Raw genomic sequence first — 25,104 nt, 5'->3', positions numbered from 1 at the left:
ATAAAATAACAGAGTAACATGGTCAACTTGTATTGTACTGTGGTTGTCCTAAAAACTAAAATATGTTCGGTTAAGAATCTAAAATGACCACAAGATTAATATTGGCAAAAGATAGAGACCTTAAAATGTGTTTTTCAAAATAGAGGGACTAAACAATATGTTATTGGAAAAAAGGGTAATATGTGTTTTTCTTATTGAAAACTTGATTTTTCCTCTTATTTTTGCAAGCAAAATAATAAATAGAAAAGTTTTTGCAATTTTTTATGCTTGATTATGCTTTTACGTTTGGGGCAAAATGAAGTTACCTGATTCATGAACTACAATAATCAGTTACCTGATTCTCCATGGAATTTGAGTCAAAGTCATGTCAATATAGAAGCACTAGGAGAGTGGACGGTGTTGAGAGGTTATCGCTGCTCTATGAAGCCTTTGTTGAAACAACATAGTTAATCTCTCAATTGGAACGGGCCAGCTAGATGTTAGTTGAACTATGTCTGCCGTTAGACCATGTCGTGTTCGTACGTGAACAATCGTGTCTGTGCGTGTACAGTTGTGTTCGTTCATCAAAAGACATATCTTTACGAGTTCTATTTCTATAGAATGGGTTGAAAAAACTCTTTCTCTGTTCATAACGTTCTTGTTTTCATACTCCGGTGATAATGAGTCTATATAGTAGATGTTTTAAATACACCAATTTATTAATTTATCAAAACTTTACACCTTAAAACTTAATGAGTCTATATTTTTACTATAGACTGCAAAGTAGTTTAACATATTGACCATCCTCACAGTTGAACCGCTAGTCAATCAATACCTTTAACCTGAAAAGAAAACTGATAGGGAGTATGGTGAGTTTGAGAGACTCAGTAAGATAGTTAATTATATACATAGCACAACGACACGCGCATACAATTCAGTCTAGATGCATTCAATAATTAATAGGCAATCCAAACATCAAAACACAACTTTTATTATTTATTTATTAACATCTGTCTAAGGGCCCTGCTTGTCAAGAAAAGATATACCCAATGGTTCACCGGTCAATTCAAAATATCACAATCTCAATCTCATCATAATCAACAGCACAGGATACCGCTCTCGGCCATGTATCCCCGCACCATCCCGGTGCGTAGCAAAAACAGCACAGAGTATCTCCTGCATCCCGAGATACTCCGACACTAGCCTCATGGACAAGTGCCTAGCAATTCATATCTCAACTCAACCATATATATCATCAATACGTACACGAATGAACCATTGAATATAACTTCGTTAAGACAAGCTATTACTCATTCTCAATTTCTTTCTTTACCAAACACATCCAACATTCGCTTTCCTCAGTAATAATTATTTCATAACATTTAATATCGCATTAATATATATCACGCTGACCACATTCATTAAGCAAATCACAACAGTCACATAGTTTCAACTATCATCAATATTATCATTGAAAATAAAAAAGGGCACAAACGTCATCAATCAGTTCATATTCACAAACTTAATACATCAATCAATGAACCACATCAATACTAATTTAACGATCAAGTGCAAAGAACATACAAATAAATATACTTAAGCACATAAGTCGGCTGCCTCCCCCATTTGAAAAACTAGGGCTTTATTTGTATGTCATCCTCCCTTTTTTTTAACCTCTGATTATTATCTTTAACTATAAAAGTATTTAATTTATATGTGACAAGCTTATGCATTTTGACATGCTATTTGTATTTCCCTTAGTAATAAAATAAATATTTTAAACGTAATTAATGTTTGAAATGTTTGATGTGATATATTATCTTTGGTGTCGGTTTTTGATAACCCGACCCTAAGAAAGCACTATTATCACCGGGTTTTTTTAAACAACCATTGCCAATTCTATTATCATTAGGGTCTGTTTTTCAAAGAAATGGACTCCAATTATGTTTTGGTCTGAAATCTGTTTTCCTAAAAAAATCGACTTGCTGATCACCTTGAAGAACAGATAAGAAACATAAATTGATAAAAACAGTAGAGCTCTAAATCCAGACCAAAAACTTACATTAGAGATAGTCATTAAACCAAAATCATCATTCCCATTTTAAATAATGCATTTAGACAATGAGCAAAACTACAAAAACTTTTCTGTTTACTTACAACATAACACCTCAATAACTGCATTTTGATAACATCTTAGCAAGCCTAACAATATTTCAGATACTTAGTTTAACATATAGTCTTTTATTTGAATTGAATTTTGATGGAAAACAAAATTCTAAAGAGGGATGAACTGTACCGTCCTCAATTGATTTTTTTTTAATTCTAAAAATTATTGATGATGTAGAGTTAAAATAAAAAGGGTAATTCCGTAATTTATTAAAATTGTCTAAATCTGTAAAAAATATTACTGATGTGTCGTATTTTAAGACCTTCATTGTTGACGTGTCATTTTTCTAAAGCTTCACCTTCTCTCATTTCACGTTTCACGTTCATTTTTCTAAAGCTTCAGTTTCTCTCATTTAGCGTTCTTTTTGTTGTGAATTTTTCTGGATTGCGCGGAATTGATAAAACAATTTTATTGAATTTATGAGGTTTACAAGAGGGTGCTCTCTAGAAACTTTTTAGAGTTACAATGAGATAAAATAATTATCTTTACTATTTTTATCTCTCCCTAAAATAATTAGTCTACCCTCTCCAAATTAAGATCTTCTAACGGGAGACTTAATTCTCACAAAACTTTCTTAATTCATTTTGTCTTGCTCCCTAATCTCTCCATACTCTCAACTTCTCACATTTTTCCTTTTTTCCATTCTGTGCAAATGGCAACCCACCAATATATTTATACATGAGAAGCTTCATCTGCCAACAATAATGTTGGCAGATTTAATGTTCAACATTGAATGGGTTGACACCGATTCTGTGCCTACCCATTCAATATATTTGACTTTTTATTTTTTTAATTATAAATTACAAAAACCAATCCCTCAATAATACAAATTATAAAAATAGTCATTCATCAATTAGGACTTCACAACAATTCTTCCCCTTAACTATTAATTTAAAACTTTCATTATTTTAATATATTTATGATGTACTTTCCCATCATCACAGTTTTTCTCATCATGACCATACTTTTTGCAATGACCATATTGAAGAATTTCATTTTTTTTAACCTTGAGCAAGGAAAACTCTATCAACTGCTTGCTCATTTTCTCCATTTCCTCACGCCCAATTCTTTGGTGCGTGATACTAATATCAGCGTAAGCGCCAATATTGAACCATGGCTCTGATACCACTGTTGGAAATTTTTCTGGATTGCGATAATTTAGCGGAAGCGATAAAACAATTTTATTGAATTTATGAGGTTTACAAGAGGGTGCTCTCTAGAAACTTTCTAGAGTTACAATGAGATAAAACAAAAATAGTAGCACTTTACTATTTTTATCTCTCCCCAAAATAATTAGTCTACCCTCTCCAAATTAAGATCTCATAATCGGAGACTTAATTCTCACAAAACTTTCTTAATTCATTTTGTCTTGCTCCCTAATCTCTCCGTACTCTCAACTTCTCACATTTTTCCTTTTTCCCATTCTATGCAAATGGTTATACATGAGAAGCTTCATCTGCCAACAATAATGTTGGCAGATTTAATGCTCAACATTGAATGGGTTGACACCGATTCTGTGCCTACCCATTTAATATATTTGACTTTTTATTTATTTATTTATTTTTTAATAATAAATTATAAAAACCAATCCCTCAATAATACAAATTATAAAAATAGTCCTTCATCAATTAGGACTTCACAATAATTCCTTTTTTATTTAATTGTTTTAAATTAATAGTTAATAATCGGTTTGTGATTTTCATTTCTGGGTTCAATCTCTAGAGACTCCAAAGCCCTGAGAATCAATCGGTTTGTGATTTTCATTTCTAGATTCTCTCACTGGTTCCATATCTGTTTTTGGAGTTGTAATCTCTAGAGACTCCAAAGCCCTGAGAATCAACGCCAAAGACAAATTCCCTCTGGATTGTAAAACGCACTTGCATGTAATTGATTTTAAATGTTCAATTGCGAAATTCAAATCTCTTATAAAATTTACTTGAATCTGTGCAAAATTCAAAGAAAATGATTGGAATTCCTCAGGTCCATGGAAGAATTGGGCCAACCAGAGAAGCTGGCCATCCAAGACTCTTACTAAGTCTTCTAACCACCACCACCACAGCTTCTCCACGGCTGTTTTGCCTCTCTCTGTAACTCTCCATGAAGTTGCTATTTACATTCATAGGTTTCATAACCTTGATCTTATCCAATAAGGGTAAACTTTCCTTTTTCTTTTAATTTTTGGTTCGAGTTTCCCTTTCAATTAAATTTCCTTTTACATTTATGTACTTGGGATTGTTGGCCTTTGTATTTTTCTTAATTGTTTGATTACTTAAAATACTCGATATTCTACTTGATTTCAATGCATATAATTGGAGTTATACTCATTCATATGAATTTCAGATATGTATTCTATCTATAATCTCTTCAAAAGTTGCTCTCTATTTCACTTTTCATTTTTCCGTTGTATCTCTTGGCAAATGGCTCAACCTTTCAATATCTGATCTAATTTACAGGTTCAAGGTTTGTAAACATTACCTTTATGGAGTTGTAATTTCTTAATGGTAAGTTTGCTTCAATGGTAAGTTTGCTCCAAAATAAAGGCATTTCTGAGCAGTTCCTGTAATTACAAGAGGTTCTTTTTGACACCATGGCTGCTGAGGCGTCATTTCTATCCAAACTTAATGTTGTTTCTTCACCGGTTGTTTTTTCCCTCTTATATCTACACTTGCAACTATCGACAATTAACAAGTTACAAGTAACTTTTTATGTGCCTAATGTTTAAATTTTCTCGATTGCAGAAATTTTCTTATAGGGGTTCCAATTTCCTTGAACTTAAACTATGTTTACATTATTTACCATATGTTACACTTACCTCTACATCGTTTGCCATAAATGCAGGAATGTGATATAAAGCTGTTCTCTCTAATCTTCCACAACCTTTATCTTTATTGGGATTTATTAAATGAAGGTACTAAGACTCGATCTCTATTTCATTTCATTTTAAATACTTTTTCTAGATTCTTAATAAAAGATTTGGTTTTATTTCCAATTTTTTCTTTTTGTTATCTTCATTGTTGATTGAGGTACACATTGTGTTTACATGGAGGTGTATTTCTCATTGTATTCCTATTCCTTTTTATTGTTTTTTTGGTTTATAATCTTTTCATATACTCTTCTACGAGAACATGTGGGAAGAACAACAATAAATTCATAACGAGTTTAGTGTTGATGAGCAGTTTTCAATTAAATTCTTTATGATCTATGTACATTCTTTTGTTTTGAGGCTCCATTTTCCAATCTAATATATTCTCGCTATAATATGTCAATTTCATTTATTTTTCCATTAGAGTTGTTAAATGAATGGAAATAGAGAGTTTGAAAATGGATATATATTTTTTCTTTGATGTTAAATTAGAGTTGTTGATTGATTACTTTTTCTTTGCTGCTAAATTTTAATGAAAATAATATAGGAAAGACCGTTAACTCTCTATTAATATAGAAGACTCGCTAATAAGGGCAACAGAATTAGCAAAGAAAGAATGTGAAAGAAAATAATGTATGAAAAGACAGCTAACTCTCTATTGTTTACCTAGAGGTCATGCAAATATCCTACCACGTTTGCCATTTAGTAAATGTTCATTCCCTATAGATTTTCCTGAGTGGCAGATGTGCATTTATTTAATATTTGGTAAAAAAATCAACTTAACTCAATGGTTTGCTGCATTTTAGGTTATTACTAATGGAATTCAGATGTGGAATAAAAGAACATGCCTATTTATTACCAAATGAAATCTACATAACCTCTTTGGTTTATCTTTCACTCATTCTTTCATTTCACTATACCTTCACCTCTTTACCTTAACTTTTTATTATTATTTTTTCTAATCTTTATATGTTCTTTTCTCAGTTTCGCTGCTTTTATTGTGGGAAATTAGAATATGAACCAAAGAAGCAAACAGAGCTTATAAAGCATGCAAGAGAAGTATGTGTCATTTCCTATGTCTTTTGCAACAACATCCAATGGCATTTGACAATGTTTCGGTCTTCTACTTGACTTTCCCTTTATAATTAGTCTTCATACAACCCATAGAAGAAAAGCGGAATAAGTTTAGGTCCTTTAATATAAGAAAAACTTCATTTTCCATTGTGGTATTCTTATATAGGTCCATCTTTTGTACGTTTAATTTTTTTATAGAATTTGATCATTATTTGTTTAATAAATTTGTTATAAGCTTATGGTCTAAAGAAACTGTATCAATTATGTTCAGCTATCATCAATGCTCGTTAAATGATAACGAGTTACGCCGTCTAATCCTCTGTTTCTTCTAGAAGGGTGTTGAGCGATTTCCGCAAGTGCACGGTATACACGCTTGTAGTAATAAAAGATATCGAACCCACAGGGAACGCTTTTTAACTAAAACTTTATTTAATTCGGTTTAATCACGTGTTTAGGTTTAATAAAAGAAATACGTTTAGTTGATGGAATAGGTTTTGGTAAATTAGGATTAGATAGAAAGATTATATCGAGTTTAGAGAACAATTCCGTTTGGAATTTTGATTACAAAACAGATACTTCCATAATCGGAATGAAATAGATCTTATTTTCATAAAGCAAAGTAAACAACTTTAACTTTGTGAGATTATGGACATGTAACAATATAATAATTTACTCAATTAAATGGCTTCGAACCATAGAAATCCCTCTAGCGTAGAGACGATTCTTACCTTAATCAAACTAGTGTTTTACTTCTGATAAACTAATACTGTGTTTATAACTAATCTAAATACAATTCGTGTACAACACGATTGCTTACAGGAATGAAATCTAACTTTCTGATTCTTTCCTGAATCAGAAACTCAACATAACAACTTTCTTCTCTAATTTCTCTAACTTTTCCAACTTAACCAACCTTGATTTCTGAAATGGATCACTTATTTATAGTTGGTGAAGGGTTGTAAATGACGGGTCGTGTCTGCTGGTGAAGGGTTGCTTTTATCCGAACGAACAGACGCGTTTTTCTGAATTAAACATGTGTTTTGTGTGCAGGGAGACTTGTTGTCGCGACTGAGATTCTGAAAATCTCAGTCGCGACAGGGGGTATAGGGGCGAGCTTGAATACGTTGTTTTCCCCCGGTCTGGCCTCCGTAAGTCGCGACTGAGATTTTGAGAATCTCAGTCGCGACAGAGAGTTTTCCTCCCTGGCGTTCGACTGTTTTTCGTCCTCCTCGAGCGTTCTTCTGGCTGATATGCATTCTCGGTACGTTTTTAAGGTTTTTCCTCCATTTTAGCTCCGTTTTCGCTCCTATTTGGATTTTACCAAATATTTAGGTACCTTGCATCAAAGAAGTAAATAAAGACGTAAAAGTATTCCAAATGAATATAATTAGCATGATTTTAATGTAAATTTAACGTATTTATATATGATATTTTAGGTATATTTTGGGCTTAACAAACTCCCACACTTAAGCTTTTGCTAGTCCCGAGCAAAATTTCACTGAATTTATTCTTTAATCAATCTCTTTATAAATAGAATATATACCCATATATTCCTCTTTGAATTAGTTAAACCGAAAGATAAACTTTTCATGGTAAATTTATACGCAAAGTATCAAACTAGCTAATAAAAGAGATATATCATCCGTCTTGTATTTCAATTTTTATATTGAAGTATTCGGGACGGTGTAAGCACGCATGTTTCCGAATCTTTCGTCTCAAGGCATTTCTAAGCACAAAATTTCCTTTCCCAAACCTAAACTATTACAAATATGGATTTAAGGACTTAGGTTTAATATATTTGCTTAGTTACGCCCAAGATAAGGGTGGTCTCGATCGTAACTTTATACGCATTTTATTTACTTTCGTGTTCGTTTAAGAGGTACCGACCATGCCATGGGTGGAATCGTTACTTAAAACTTTAAACACGTTTAATTTTGCTTTAATTTTTTTAACGTTCCTTTCATACCTCGACCGTGATAAGGGTGGTCGCAATCGTGGCCAAAAGTAAACGATACTTAATTTTCTTCCCTTTCATATCTCGATTGTGATAAGGTTGGTCTCAATCGTGGCCAAAAGTTAAGAATACGACTACTTGATTTAATATGAAAATAAAATTGGGAAAGAAAAATAGCACATTCATCCTATATTGACTTGAAATTCAACATGTATTATGGCTAAAGTTTCCTTAAAAACTTCAATTGGTTTTTAATGTAAGACGAAAAATAATATCGAGCTAAAAAGCTAAAGTTGTTAGTTTGATTTATGCCTATAAACCTAATTGAAAATTGAAAATAAGATTTATATTTATCATGAATTCATGATATAAAGTAGAGATTTGAAACTAAAGAAATTTTACTTATATACATTTACTCGAGACGTTTTTGATAAAATCGCATCGGAGATTTGTAAAAATATTTGTAAAAATATAGCCCGTATAGAAATATTTATTTCTATCAATAATGATAACCTTAAAATATGCTTAACATTATTTTGAAAGTTAAAGTGTTTGAAAACATATGAAATATTTTCTTTAACAAAAATTTATCCTTTATGAAAAATTGCTATTAGTTGTGAAAAAGTGTTGCAAAAAATGTTGCATTTGTTTTTGAAAAATTGTTGCATATTATACTTTACCTAAAATTGAATAACAACATGCATTTAAAAATAAATAGCATTCATTCTCATTCGTTGCATTCATTCGTACTTAAAAATAAAATGGATATGAAATACATCCTCCCACACTTAATTTGGACCATGTCCTCATTGGTGCAAAAAGCGATAAAACACGAAAAATAGTACGAAATAAAGCATACGAATTAGAAATGAAAAATATAGTACCATAACATTCAGACATTAATAATAAAGAGAATTGTACCAAACATAATTAAAAATATTGTACCAAACCGAATAAAACATAATAATAATAACGAAAATGAGTTAAAGAGAGAAACGATAAAACCTATCAAGGTGATGGTGGTGGAGAAGGCGTAGTCTCAACTCCTTGGCGTCGAAAGAAAGAGAGCATCCGGCGACGAGTAGACTTGTGCTCACGACTTAATGTAGTGATCCTTGAACTCATTTCGGCATGATTGGCAACGACTTCATCTAACCGTAAATTCATGTGACGGTTATGCTCGTTTATTTGTGTCAAAACACGTTGCCATCCAACTTTGTCTTCGTCATTTGGTTCCATATTTGCTTGCTCGGTGGCATTAACATCAACATTCTCCTCCTCCTCTTCTTCATCATCAAATTCCTCTTCATCCTCCTCATTATCATCTTGGGCACCTAAACCTTGAGAACCCGAGGCTTCACTACCTATGGTAGCAAAAACACGTCTTGTGCGATCCGCATAAGATATAAAAGCGGGTGGTCCCAACTTCTTCAATAAATTGGCCCTTTGAAGTGCCGTGAGATCCAATGATGGTAAACCAATATGAGACATATTTTGATAATCCGCTAATTCACCTCGAGCGCCCAAAACAATGCCGGTAATCAAATTACCCATAGGCACTTGCTTATTGCGGGACTTGGAAGCTCGAACTAAATTAGTAAATATCATTTTAATACTATCAATTGTCAAACCCTTAAAAATAGCATCAAACACAACCAAATCACGAACTTGCACTTTTGAACTTTCAACCCGACCAAATAAGGAGAATGATAAAAACTTATGAAAGAAGAATACACAATCATCCTTAATTAGCTTACTAGATGTATTCTTAGGACTAAAAACATCTAAACCGGTTAAAGAATTCCAAACCGTGTGTGAATCAAAAGGCTTTGGCTTTGAATAAAAATTTCGAGTAGGAAAACCAAACCAACGGTTCATGGCCGCATAATTAACATCATAACGGACTCCATCACTCCGAAAATAGATAACTCTTTTCTTCTTGTCATAGGTTAGAGTAACCAAAAATTCAATAATATGCGTTTTAAGACTAGGAAAACGCATACTAGCAAATCGTTTCCAACCAAGAACGGTAAGAAATTCATCAATACGCTCGGTAAAAGAAAGTGTATTTACCGTATCGGTGTCAAGAAAAGGCATATCCACGAACTCTACGAGGACATTAGAAAACCGGCGATATTTGCGTCCTTCGGCTTCCGACGTGATATCGAACGGTGCGTCATATTGAACCCGTAATCTATTGATCTCGGTGGCCTTGGCTTTGTTTGCAACGGTCTTTTGTCTAGGCATATTGTTTTGGTTTGTGAAATTTGGGTGAAAATAGATGAAAATATGAAATAGGTGAAAATATGAAAGATAATGGTGGTAAATTGGGGAAGAAGAAGATGAATAGGGTAAAAATTTATGGGGAAGATGAGTGAATCTTGTTATTGGGAAGAGAAAAGATGATTGATTGGTGGAAAAATAGGTGATATATATAGGTGTAAGTAATAGGTATTGATTAGGATAGTTGAATAGGTAGTAAATAGAGTAGGAATAGGAAAAGATGGTGAAAATTTCGCCCAATCCCGTGACTGGAAGTCGCAAGTCGCGACTGAGATTTTCAAAATCTCAGTCGCGACAGAGAGAAGGGAAGGGGCGAAATTTTGCCTAAAAATTTTCCTTCTGCTGTCTCAACTGAGAATTCGAAATCTCAACTGAGATTCTGAAAAATCTGGGTAAAATGGGGACTGTTTTTTTATGATTTTAATACTTCTAAACCAATTCCTCTTAAAATTAAGTACCAAAATGTGAACATTAATCCCTGAAACTGAGATAAACAAAACTAAAACATTAAATTAAAGGAAACCCAAAGGTTGTTCCTTAAGAAAAAAAAATAAACTAAAGAATTAATGCACTTTTATTTATCTTTTGTAAACAATACCATAATATACATCTATATAAAAACATTATAAAAACATAATTTACAAACAATCACTCATATATATATTAAAAACAACAAACAGAAACACATAAAATATATATATCCCTAACTAGATGACAGACGACGTGCATTGGCCCTTTTAATCTTCGTTCGAACGAAGACTTGCCTCTCTGGTGCAGAAAGGAATGTTGGACCAGAACGGAAAACTCGTTTAACAAGTCCCTCGTTCTCCAAGAACTCGTAGTCTAAAATCGGGTATGGTTCTGTATCAGTCCAAGGAACAGAAATGGTTCCCTTGGCTCCTAAAATTATTCCACATATGATGTTGGCGAACCCAATCTTCCGTTTCTTCGAACGGGAAGCAACAACTAACCCCTCCATTAAAATCTTTGAGGAGTTAACTGAGTTGTCTTGGAAAATGTCGCCCAACACATAAAGATCAGTATCTTTCACAACATTGCTACTGACTCGACCAAAAAGGCTGTGACAGAGGAACTTATGCAGATACAACATGGAATTAGAATTAATGGATTTGTTGAAGGCAAGACGTGGATTGAATCGCCTAAATCCTGTTAGCATCCTCCATATGTCTCTAGAAGTCATATCCCTTCCAGGATGGTGTTGAGTTGTGTCTCGGGGTGGAAATCCAAACCAATTGTGAAGTTCTGGATAGCCAAAAGTAAATACCTTCCCCTCACAACGAAAACTGAGACGAACACGTCTCTTGTTGACGAATCTAACTGTGGAGAAAAATTCCAGAACCCAATTTCCAATAATAGGAAATTTCATATGAACAAATTTGGACCAACCCAAATTAGTCAGATAGCGATCAATTGCTTCGCTTATCCCGAGTTCCTCGTTCAGAAACTCGTCCAGATACATCATGCCAAAGAACTGAGCATATCTGAATTGCATAAAGCGTTTCCCCTCGTCATGGTTATAAATGGGAAACCATGCTCCATATCTATCGGAGATATCAACTTTCTCCTTTCGAGAAGGATTTTGTTTTTAAATGTTCTTCAAAGACTTAGTCATGTTTGTGATAGAAAAGAAAAATGAAGTCTGTAGGATTTGAGAATTTGAGAATTTGAGAAAGAAATTTAGAAAGATGAAGTAAAATGGAAGAAGTCTGATCCTACAGGAATATATAAGAACTATAAGTGAAAGGTTATGTCTGTTAGAAAGAAATAGGTGTCAGAATGATACCTCTTCAATTCAACTGACAGAAAATTTTAAAGAAAGAAGACTGTAATCACTTACAGTTATTTCAAATGTAAAAAGACAGAAAATTTCTCAACTGAGATTTTCGGAATCTCAACTGAGATTTCCAAATCCTGGAACATAGAAAATCTCAACTGAGATTTCTGCATATATAATTTCTAAATAACACTTAACACTTAATGAAAATTTTCAAAACATAACTAAATTAAAATTTTAATGTGAATAAAACTCATTTGTACTTAATGATAAAAAAAAAATTAAAGTAAATAAATTAAAAAGAAAACAATAAATTAAAAAGAAAAAGAATGAAAATAAGAAAAGCTATAAATTAAAAACATAAAAATCAAAGAAATTAAATTTTATAAAATTTATCCACGGATTCAATTGCTTGAATAGGAGCTCCGTCGAAATAAATTTTGCAATGATTACCATTGACCTTAAATCGGTCGCCATTAGACTTTTCTAGCTCCAATGTTCCGTAATCAAATGTTTGAACAACCAAAAATGGTCCAGCCCATCTAGATTTTAGCTTACCTGGAAATAATTTTAATCTAGAATTAAAAAGTAAGACCTTATCCCCAACATTAAAGTTTTTAATTTTGATTTTGGCATCATGCCACTTTTTAATTTTCTCCTTATAAATGCTCGCATTTTCGTAGGACAAATAGCGTAATTCATCCAACTCATTTAAGTCAAACAAACGCTTTTTCCCTGCGCTCTGCAAATCATAATTAAGGGTTTTTATAGCCCAATATGCTTTATGTTCTAATTCAACCGGCAAATGACAAGCTTTACCATAGACTAATCTATAAGGTGTCATCCCGATAGGTGTTTTAAATGCAGTACGGTATGCCCATAGTGCATCGTCAAGTTTATGTGCCCAGTCTCTTCTAGAAGATGAAACTATTTTCTCAAGTATCCATTTGAGTTCTCTATTTGAAATTTCTGCTTGACCATTCGTTTGAGGATGGTACGGTGTAGAGATACGATGGTGTACTCTATATTTTTTCATAAGTGACTCAAAAGCTCTATTTACGAAGTGAGTACCACCGTCGCTTACCATAACTCTAGGAACTCCAAATCGACAGAATATTGAATTTAAAAACTTAACAACTACTTTAGAATCATTTGTCGGGGTTGCAATTGCTTCAACCCACTTTGAAACATAATCTACGGCTACTAATATATAATTTTTGCCAAAAGAAAGAGGAAAAGGACCCATGAAATCAATTCCCCATACGTCGAAGATTTCAACTTCCAATATGTTCTTAAGAGGCATCTCATCTCTCCTTCCTATATTCCCCGTTCTTTGACATTTATCACAGTGGAGAATAAATGAACGGACATCTTTAAACAGATTAGGCCAAAAGAATCCGCATTCAAGTATTCTAGCTGCTGTTTTGCTTACGCTATTATGACCTCCGTAAGCGCTAGCATGACATTCTATCATTATAGATTCATGTTCAAACTCACTAACGCATCTCCTAAATATTCCATCGCCGCATGTTTTGAACGAGAATGGATCTTCCCAAAAATATTTTTTAACTTCTGAAAAGAATTTCTTCTTTTGATGGTAAGTCAATCCATCTGGCACAACATGTGCAGCTAAGTAATTGGCTATATCCGCATACCATGGAGCTATGACACTTTGTAATTGCATGAGATGTTCATCGGGGAAATCATCTCGAATGCCTGATGTTTCACCGATGGGACCGTTTTCATCCTCAAGTCTTGATAGATGATCGGCGACCAGGTTTTCAACTCCCTTTTTGTCTTTAATCTCAATGTCAAATTCTTGCAATAGTAAAACCCATCTAATAAGACGTGTTTTTGCATCTTTCTTAGCAAATAAATATCGTAAAGCTGCATGATCAGTATAAATAATAACTTTAGATCCTAACAAATAAGATCGGAACTTATCACATGCAAAAACTACTGCTAACATTTCTTTTTCAGTTGTGGTGTAATTTAGTTGTGCACCGGACAATGTGTGACTCACATAATATATAACATGAAGTTTCTTATCCTTCCTTTGACCTAATACACATCCTACAGCTAAGTCACTTGCATCACACATAATTTCGAAAGGTAGATTCCAATCGGGTTTTGATATTATAGGCGTACTGACTAAAGCCGTTTTCAAAGTATTGAAAGCTTGTAAACAATCTTTATTAAAATCAAAAGTTGAATCCTTCATAAGCAATTACCATGAAATGACATTTTTTCCCAATTTAAAACTAAATTCGTTTCCTCACATCTAGACAATACTTTATCTAAGTTCTGTAAACATGCATTGAAAGAATTTCCATAAACTGAAAAATCATCCATGAAAACTTCCATTATGTCTTCAATGAAGTCATTAAATATTGTTGTCATACATCGTTGAAAATTTGCTGGTGCATTACATAGACCAAAAGGCATTCTCCTATATGCAAATGTTCCGTAAGGACATGTGAAGGTTGTTTTATCTTGGTCATCCGGGCAAATGTAAATTTGAAAGAATCCGGAATAACCGTCTAGAAAACAGTAAAATGCATGACCGGCTATCCTTTCGATCATTTGATCAATGAAAGGTAGAGGAAAATGATCTTTCCTGGTTGCTTTGTTTAGGTTCCTATAGTCTATACAAACCCTCCAACCGGTGGTGGTTCGTGTAGGTATAAGTTCACCTTCATCATTTCTTACAACAGTTATGCCTCCCTTTTTAGGTACACAATGGATTGGACTAACCCATTCACTATCCGAGATCGGATAAATGATTCCATTATCTAAAAGTTTAGTAATCTCATTTTTGACTACTTCCTTCATGTTCGGATTTAAGCGTCTTTGCCTATCCGCTTTAGGTGGCTTATCTTCTTCTAAATGAATTCTATGCATTACTATACTAGGATTAATTCCTTTTAAATCTGAAATTTGCCATCCCATACTTACTATCCTATTTCTAACAACTTCTTTCAATTTTTCTTCTTGATCGTTTGTTAATTTGTTAGAAATAATTATAGGTAGAGAATCGCCTTCGCCTAAGAAAGCGTACCTCAAATGACTGGGTAACTCTTTAAGTTCTAATTTAGGGGGTGTTACAATCGAAGGCGGAACTGGTCCATCTTCTCTAATCAAAGGCTCTGGGTCCTTATCATCTAATTCCTCGTCTACTATAGGTTCAATTATTTCTTCACTTTGAATTACATCATTGACACATTCCTCGACTAAATCAAGTTTCATACAAGCGAATTCCTCCATAGGGTATTTCATCGCTTTGTTCATGTTAAACTCGACCTTATCTTCTCCTATCCTTAAAACTACCTTCCCTTCCGACACATCTACTAGAGCGCGTCCCGTGTTCATAAACGGTCTGCCAAAAATTAAAGGGCAATTTACATCATATGCAAAGTCTAAGATAACAAAATCGGTAGGAAAAATAAATTTATCGACTTTGACTAAAACATCTTCAATTACCATACGGCCTTTTAGTGGTTTGATCCGCTAATTGCAAAACCATATTGGTACGTTTGATATCTTCTTCTAAACCTAACTTGTTAAAAATAGACAATGACATTAAGTTTATACTTGCTCCTAAATCACAAAGACAACTTGGGAATTCAATATCTCCCAACTTACACGGAATAGTAAAACATCCGGGATCCTTGAGTTTAGTGGGCAAATTACTTGATACTATTGAACTACAGTCTTCAGTTAACGAAATGGATGAAATTCCTTCCCAACTGATTTTCTTTGAAATCAAATCCTTTAAAAACTTACCATAGTTAGGAATTTGTGTTATTGCATCCATAAACGTCAAATTAATATGCAAATTTTTAAGTTTATCTAAAAACGTTAGAAGTTGTTTATAATAGTCCTTATTTCGGACTTTGTGTGGAAAAGGTGGTTTGGGTACAAAAGTTTTAGTACCTGTGTTAAATGGTGAAATATTTGTGTTTAAGATATCTTCTTTGGACTTCGGTAAATCAGTTCCTTGTAATGTTGCATCTTTGGGCATTTCAGGCCCTTGATAATTTTTTCCTGAACGAAGAGTAATAGCCTTCACCTGCTCTTTCGGGTTTTCTTCCGTATGGCTGGGAAGACTTCCCTCTTTTCGGGATGGAATTGATTTAGCAAGTTGACCAATTTGAACCTCCAAATTATGGATGCTAGATGAGTGGTTTTTAATAAGCTGATCGAATTTATTTTCGATCCGTTTAAAACCATCGTCGTGATTACTTATTTTTCCACTGATAGCATCTATAAACTTGTCGATTTTAGAAGATAAAGTGCTAATCGTATCTCTTGACTGATTTTGATAATTAGTGGTACGATTTTGATTAGCACTAATATTATTGTTACTGTTATCTTTCCAATTAAAGTTAGGATGATTCCTCCATCCAGAATTATAAGTATTAGAGTAAGGATTATTAGTTTGGTTTTGCCCTTGGACAAAATTTACCTATTCAATCTCACTCATATTTTCGTAATCCACATCCGTTTGGATTGGATTACCATTGGTATCGCGCGGTGCCATAAATTTGTCAATTTTATGCGATAAAGCAGAAAATTGGGCTTGTAGCATCGCGACTGGATCAAGTTCAACTATACCTTTAACTGACGATGAGGTTGAGGATGATGGTTTTGCCACCGGCATATGTCCACGTTCCGCGGGCCACATACTGCTGTTGATTGCCATTTCCTCCAAAAGTTCTCTCACTTGGGCTGATGTTTTCTTCATAAATAGCCCTCCCGACATAGCATCTAATGAACCCCTAGTTGTAGGATTCAGTCCATTGTAAAATGTTTGCATTAAAATTTCAGCGGGTAATTGGTGGTGTGGGCATAAACGTTGAAGTTTTTTAAAACATTCCCAAGTTTCATAAAGGGTCTCATTATCATTTTGAGAAAAAGATGTTAACTCCTTTATGACTCTTGCAGTTTTTGCTAAAGAAAAATATTTAGATAAAAACGCTTGGGCTAATTATTCCTAAGTGGCAAACGTTGCGGCTGGCATAGAAGTTAACCATTCTTTGGCTCTATCCTTCAAAGTGAAAGGAAAGAGGCGAAGTTTGATTGCTTCTGCAGTCACATCTGGAATTTTAAATGTGTCACAAATTTCTAGGAAATTTGTTAAATGGGTGTTAGGATTTTCGTTAGGTAACCCGTAAAATGTTACATTATTTTGCAACATATTAAGCAAAGCTGGCTTAATTTCAAATTGATTTGTGGTGATTCTGGGTCTAACGATACTATTGGTTACACCGGCCACACCTGGCCTAGCGTATTCCATAAGTGTTGGTGGGTCTGCCATTTTTCCTGGCTCGGTATGTGTTTTTACTGGGGTCTTATTTTTGTTTTTCTTATTTTTCTTGTTCTTCCTAATGGTTTTCTCAATTTTTAGGTCTATAGGGTCTGGTGCAATGCCTGAACTTCGAGAACTGCGCATGAACCTGAAATCTTGCACGAACCGAAACTACCTACAAAACAGAATTTGATAAATAAATAAATTAGTATAGGAAAACTTTTAAATTATAAAAGTTAGAATAAATATGTTTAAACCTAGATTCGAAATAAAACACGAAAAATTTAAAATTTTGTCAAAAATTTTGGCATTCCCCGGCAACGGCGCCAAAAACTTGTTGAGCGATTTCCGCAAGTGCACGGTATACGCTTGTAGTAATAAAAGATATCGAACCCACAGGGAACGCTTTTTAACTAAAACTTTATTTAATTCGGTTTAATCACGTGTTTAGGTTTAATAAAAGAAATACGTTTAGTTGATGGAATAGGTTTTGGTAAATTAGGATTAGATAGAAAGATTATATCGAGTTTAGAGAACAATTCCGTTTGGAATTTTGATTACAAAACAGATACTTCCGTAATCGGAATGAAATAGATCTTATTTTCATAAAGCAAAGTAAACAACTTTAACTTTGTGAGATTATGGACATGTAACAATATAATAATTTACTCAATTAAATGGCTTCGAACCATAGAAATCCCTCTAGCGTAGAGACGATTCCTACCTTAATCAAACTAGTGTTTTACTTCTGATAAGCCGCGATCAGCGATCATGTCATCCATAAAAACTAAATTTGTTAAGTGTTCAACAAAGTTCTTATAAGAATAAGATGGAATAGAACGTTTTAATAAAAACACCAATATATCATTTTAAAAATCATTTTGTCAGAACAATATCAAAATAACAACAGTAAGAATATATTGAATAAATAAGTATATCATTAATTGAAATGTGAATTTTCACAAGTTAACAGAGAAGTAGAAACTTGGATAGCATTGTAACGAAGACTTTGAGATCCGGGTCGTCAATCTTTCTCTCAAACTTGGTAGGCTCGTCAAACCATATGCGCTTCAGCCGTCAATTCTTCTCGCTGGATCTTTGGAATAGAGACTGGTCCCGTCCACTATCAGAATGAAAACTAAACTAATACTGTGTTTATAACTAATCTAAATACAATTCGTGTACAACACGATTGCTTACAGGAATGAAATCTAACTTTCTGATTCTTTCCTGAATCAGAAACTCAACATAACAACTTTCTTCTCTAATTTCTCTAACTTTTCCAACTTAACCAACCTTGATTTCTGAAATGGATCACTTATTTATAGTTGGTGAAGGGTTGTAAATGACGGGTCGTGTCTGCTGGTGAAGGGTTGCTTTTATCCGAACGAACAGACGCGTTTTTCTGAATTAAACATGTGTTTAGTGTGCAGGGAGACTTGCTGTCGCGACTGAGATTCTGAAAATCTCAGTCGCGACAGGGGGTATAGGGGCGAGCTTGAATACGTTGTTTTCCCCCGGTCTGGCCTCCGTAAGTCGCGACTGAGATTTTGAGAATCTCAGTCGCGACAGAGAGTTTTCCTCCCTGGTGTTCGACTGTTTTTCATCCTCCTCGAGCGTTCTTCTGGCTGATATGCATTCTCGGTACGTTTTTAAGGTTTTTCCTCCATTTTAGCTCCGTTTTAGCTCCGTTTTGCTCCTATTTGGATTTTACCAAATATTTAGGTACCTTGCATCAAAGAAGTAAATAAAGACGTAAAAGTATTCCAAATGAATATAATTAGCATGATTTTAATGTAAATTTAACGTATTTATATATGATATTTTAGGTATATTTTGGGCTTAACAAAGGGTATTGCCGTATGAGGTGAATCCCCTTTGACCCCCTCTTGGGCGGATCCTTGTAAGTAGCCCTGGCACGACATCGTATTCCTGTTATGTGCTATGTGGCGGATCACCGGAAGGAATGCTTAAGACGACGTCGTATCCTTATCTGTTCGCCATATATATCTTAAAGGAGGGTCTTTTCTCTCTTTAAGCCCTTTTTGCTAGGGAATATCTCCCACTTAGTCCTTCACATTTCATGGCGGATGTTATCAGAAGCCCCCCCTAAATGGTCCTTTAAGTTCTTTAGGACTTCTAAGCTTCCTCGCATGCTATAAGCATTTATTGTTCCTGACAGGCGCCTTTATCTAAGCCAATGACGTTCTTACACGTGGCTGTCCTCGACACTTACCATTACTTTCTACGGTTTTCTTCAGCCATCCTCAGAAGCTTTTCCTCTCCTCTCTGATCTTTCATGTAAGTTCATCCTTTTACTATAGTTTCTCCATTCTTCTTTTGAATTTCTGTTTGCTTTAATGCTTCTTTCCTCCTCTACCTCCTCTTTCGAGAGAACTTCAAGTTTGAATTAGAACTATTCCCTAGCTCCTTCTTCGTTTCGTATTCCTACCGCATCCATGAAAACCCAGAATCCCACTTCTGGAAAGGAAGCGAGTTCTTCTGCTCCTAAAAAGAAAAGGGCAAAGGCTCCTAAAATGGAAGTGACTTCTTACAGTTTTAGCTTTTCCCTTTTGATAACCCTTCAGTCCCTATATCCTTGGCTCCAAGCAGCTTCTTGTATGGTTCCCACGCCCTATCAAAGACCTGCATCCCCTCCTAGGGGTTATTTCACAGTTTACCAAAGCCATATCGAGAGGGGCTTTAGTTATCCAGTCCCGAAAATGATTGGGGACATTCTCGAATTTTTCCTCATCCCTATTTGTCAACTACATCCAAATGGTTGGTTAGATTTAATTTTAGATACTTACTTGGCGGCGAATCTAGGATTAATTCTGAGCCCTCGCCTTTTCCGAACTCTTCACACCATATCCAAGCGCGGGGTGGAAAGTCACCTTACTTTTTCCAAATTAAAAGGGCACTCCCTTTTTCATAGCAAGATGGCAAACGTCCACCGTTGGGAGCAAAGATTTTTCTTTGTGAAGATAGTGGAGGTCGTACCTCTTGGATTTCCTGCCGCATGGAACTATAATCCAAAAGAAAGGGCGAATCAAAATTTTTACCTTACCAAGGAGGAGAAGAGTACCCTGCGGATCCTTCGGTCCCTCAAGCATGATTTTTGGACGTATGACCAGGCTTTGACTATTATGAAATCTGGCGAACCCTTGGCAACAATGCGGGACGGAGAGATTCGCTACAATAATTTCTATGCTTTTGAAGGTATCTTCCTTTTTGATTCACCTTATTGACTTGTTTTTGTTCTTCACCCCTTCTTGCAGGGGGAGGATTAACGCCAAGGATGCTATTACAGAGAGGCATAAGCTTCAAGCAGCTCTGATTGCCCAGGAGAAGGCGAACGCTGCGCTCAGCAAGAAGGACAGGAAGCGTCCTGCAACCTCCGGAGCTCAATCCCCTCCTTCTTCGAAAAACGCCCGGGTGGCCAGTCCTGATGTGCAGGCTTCACAAGCTGGTGAGCCGGATCAGCAGATGGTTCCGGCTAAGACTCCCAAAGTCTCCCTATTATCTTCTTCCTTTTCTCAGGTACACCTTTTCTTTCTATATACTTCCAACTTTCAGTCCTCGAAGCCTGATGTTCTTGGGGGCTATTGGCTATCCACTTATGGTCTGGGATTGGTCCTAGCTTCGGAGCACATAATGCACGACATTGAAGAAGCCATTGGCAAACTCCCTGTTGTTCTGGAGACAAGGGCCAAATACAAGACCTTATCTCATCTTAAGATGATCAAGCGTCGGGCTCTAGCGGTAAATGCTATTTCTGAATTTGACACATTTTTGTGATTTTCTTTTCTAACTTACTCTTTCTTTTATCTATCTCAGACTATTGATCACTGCAACGCTGTGGAGGCGGACCTTTCCATGAATGCAGTGAATGAAGCTCGCCTCAAAGAGCTAGAGGATGAGGCCTCTCTCGCCAGATCCAATGCCCAGGCAGCAAGTGCTTTGGCAGATGGTTTAAAGGAGAAACTTGCTAACCTGGAGAAGAAGCTAGAAGAGAAGACTACGGAAGCTGCCCGGTTGTCTGAGGAGCTGAAGGCGGAGCAAGAGAGGCGGGAGAAGGATTGGGAACGCCTGGAGGGAGCTTGTGGACTCCGACGGCTCTTTCGGTGAGCGCATCCTGGCGGCTCTTTCGCGAGACTTTCCAGATGCTGGCCTCGACGACCCCCAAGTGGAGGTGCCTTCCGAGAATGTGGCAGTTCACTATGCTTCTTTGGTGGATGCTAGGGCGATCATCTTTGTTGAAACACCTTTCCACATGATTTTGATTTGACAAAATTATTTAAGTAAATTTAAATATATTCTAAACACACTAAGTTTAAATGCTTTGATTTATTACACTAATGTGTTTGTTCAATGTTGAGTTAAATTGTTTATAAGACATAAAAACTAAATGACTTAAAGCCCAATACGAAAGTCAAAGCCCAAGTCAAACAGATCAAGACCACTCGGCCCGCGTGTGCAAAACGATGTCGTTATGAACAAAACACAGCTCAGCGAGAGAAGGATCTAGAAGACCTTCGTTGAACAACTTCGGAATGAAGCTGCTGAGTTGAATCGACAAAGAGTACAAGACAGCAGCTGAGCAAGAACAACTTCCAGACAAAGTGTTTCCACTTTGGGTAAAGTTTAGAAGACACAGGACGATGTCTAGTTGACCTTACCATAAATGGAGAGACATTTTTCCGAACTGACTAAAAGCTGACCGAGGACAGAAGCTACTCAAATCTGATTGGCCGAGAGCTCTGAGCAAGACTGAGTGACAACGACAGGAAGCCGTTTCCCTCCAACGGTTATTTAGAAATTCGAAATGACTGATGCCTCAGACGTCTCTATAAATAGAGCCCTTCAGTTGCTTCATTTCAACACAGAACTTTATCAAGCCATTATGCTGACCAAAATTCTACTCAAAGTTCTGCGAGAAAAAGCAAAGCAAATACTTACACCAAATTCTATATCTTTCGTGTAAAAGTCTAGAGTGATTATTCAATCATCTAAGGTGTCTTAGCAATTGTTGTTTAGGACAAATCTTTATCATTTCTAGATATTAGAAAGGAGAGGCTGAGTACTCGGTTATAGTACTCAGCGAGAGATTAGGAGTGAGTAGAGGTATAGAGGAAGGTACTCTTGTTATACTCAGCTTCTAAGTTGTAAAAGTTTTGATGCTCTACCGTTAAAGAGCTCAGTAGAGAATTTGAAAGCTCGGAACGTGTTCCGAGGACAGGACGTAGGCTCAGAGGCCGAACCTGGATAAATCTGCTGAGTAACATCTTTCTAACCTTAAACTCCTTAATATATATATTGCTTGCTTAAACAAAACTAACCAAGTAAAGAGGTCACGCTGAGTTGTGTACATTGAGTATCTGAGTTTAGGAATAGACTCAAGTGCTATCTCCTGACTCAAAGAAAGAAGCTGACTTAGTCACCAGTTGACTAAGCTAGTGTCTTAATTTACTCAGCGCACTATGTTATCCTTTTTCAATGAAAAAGAAGTCAGCCTTAACGTAATAAAATTTTAAATAGTTCCTACCCCCCCCCCCCCCTTGGAACTAACTTGTTACGTTATAAGGGACCAACAAGTGGTATCAGAGCTTAAAAGCTCACTGAGAAAGGTTTAACTACCTTGAGCTGATCCCCACTATGGCTGAAAACAGCACTCGGTTTCTCCCAGGAAACCAGACAACTCAGATCTTACCTGAGGGGTTGTCCATTACTCAGCCTCCCCTATTCTTCGGGTCTAACTACACCTTCTGGAAGAATAGGATGAAAAACTTTATTCAGGCAACAAATATGAGTGCATGGCTTTCAATAGTCCAAGGCCCATTTGTTCCTGTTGAGGTTGTGGCTGGCCAAACAGTTGTCAAAGCTGAGGCCAAATGGACAGAGGATGATCTCAAGAAGCTACAAAATCACGCTTCGGCTATAAACATGCTTCATTGTGCGCTTGATGCTGCAGAATATAATAAGATATCAGGTTGTGAGTCAACGCAAGAGATCTGGAAGAAGCTAGAGGTCACCTACGAAGGAACCAACAAAGTAAAGGAGTCCAAGGTGAACCAGCAGATGAGACTTTACGAGCTGTTCGAGATGAATGATGATGAGGGAATCTCTGACATGAATGCAAGGTTTACAAACATCATCAACGAGCTCAAGAGACTTGGGAAGATCTTCACTGAGGAAGAACAAGTCAAGAAGATTCTTAGGAGTCTTCCTAAAAACTGGCAAGCAAAGAAGACTGCTGTTGAGGAAGCTCAAGACTTAACCACCTACAAATATGATGAACTCATTGGCTCACTGCTGACCCATGAGATCTCAATGAAGAATTTCGAGGGGTAAGCACCTACAAATATGATGAACTCATTGGCTCAAGACTTAACCACCTACAAATATGATGAACTTATGGCACAAGAGACTTGGTCATGTAAGCATGGACCTCCTGGCCAAATTAGCAAGAAAGCAATTGGTTGAGGGACTGCCAGAACTTAAATTTGAAAAAGATCAACTATGCCACGCTTGCCAAGCTGGAAAACAAACCAAACAATCTTTTCATAGTAAAAATATTGTCTCAACTAAGCGTCCGTTAGAGTTACTACACTTGGATCTCTTCGGTCCAGTCCAGCCGCTGAGTCTGGGTGGAAGAAGATTTTCCTTGGTCATTGTAGATGACTTCTCTCGGTACACTTGGGTCATCTTGCTGAGTAGCAAGGATGAGACCTTTGAGACATTTTCAAATTTGGTTAGAAAACTTGAAAATGATAAAGACCTAAAATTGGCTCACATCCGAAGTGATAATGGTGGAGAATTCAAAAACCAACAGTTTGTTGAATTCTGTGAAGCCATCGGCATTGACCATAATTTTTCTGCTCCTAGGACGCCTCAACAAAATGGGGTTGTTGAAAGGAAGAACAGAACCTTGGTTGAAATAGCCAGGACAATGCTGAGTGAGCATAGGCTTCCAAAGTACTTTTAGGGAGAAGTTGTTAACATAGCGTGCTATATTCTTAATATGGCTCTTGTTAGACCTATACTAAAGAAAACCCCCTACGAACTTTGGAAAGGACGAAAGCCCAACATTGGATACTTTCGTGCCTTTGGCTGTAAATGTTTTATTTTAAACACCAAAGATAGCCTAGCTAAGTTTGACTCAAAAGCTGATGAAGCTATCTTTTTAGGCTACTCAACAAACAGCAAAGCATACAGAGTTTTCAATAAACGAACTCAAGTTTTAGAAGAGTCAGTACATATTGAGTTCGACGAAACTAACCCTGCAGGAAGATATCTGCCGCTGACCGAGGATGATCCACACTCAGTACCCGCTGATCAAGATACAGCCGCTGAGTCATTCCCTCAAGGGCTGACCAAAGGTAAATTGAACCTCAAATTGTTTTCACTGACCAGTCTACACCTGCAGAGATCGTTGAAACACAGACAGCACAAGACATCAATCTACCAAAGGAGATAAGGATACCAAGAGGAAACTCAGAGAGTGCTATTCTTGATGCCGCTGAGAATACCCTGATGACAAGAAACCAACTCAGGAGATACCTCAGCAACGTAGCCTTCGTCTCAGTTCAGGAACCTAAGAACTTCGTTGATGCTGAGGAAGATGAATTCTGGATGAGCGCAATGCAAGAGGAACTTGACCAATTCAGAAGAAACGATGTAT

At 35.9% G+C, this 25,104-nt stretch overlaps 1 long non-coding RNA gene and 1 other non-coding gene across 3 annotated transcripts; both read left to right on the top strand.

Annotated features, from left to right (window-relative positions):
- The first annotated feature begins 3,760 nt into the window (after positions 1–3,760).
- On the top strand, positions 3,761–6,359 carry LOC136203141 (uncharacterized). 2 transcript variants are annotated; one of them, XR_010674716.1, is made up of 4 exons: positions 3,761–4,029; positions 4,127–4,298; positions 4,600–5,054; positions 5,994–6,358. It is a non-coding gene; the product is annotated as an uncharacterized lncRNA (long non-coding RNA). The 2 variants fall into 2 exon arrangements; XR_010674715.1 differs by having other exon boundaries at positions 3,761–4,298; positions 5,994–6,359.
- A 10,588-nt stretch (positions 6,360–16,947) lies between these two features.
- On the top strand, positions 16,948–17,054 carry LOC136204369 (small nucleolar RNA R71). Its single transcript, XR_010675212.1, has one exon. It is a non-coding gene; the product is annotated as a small nucleolar RNA R71 (small nucleolar RNA).
- The last annotated feature ends 8,050 nt before the right edge of the window (positions 17,055–25,104 follow it).

This window comes from Euphorbia lathyris, chromosome 8 (assembly GCF_963576675.1).
Source record: "Euphorbia lathyris chromosome 8, ddEupLath1.1, whole genome shotgun sequence".
Classification (NCBI taxonomy): Eukaryota; Viridiplantae; Streptophyta; class Magnoliopsida; order Malpighiales; family Euphorbiaceae; genus Euphorbia; species Euphorbia lathyris.
The sequence above is the reverse complement of the archived record's forward strand: the minus strand, read 5'-3'. Positions and strand labels throughout refer to the sequence as shown.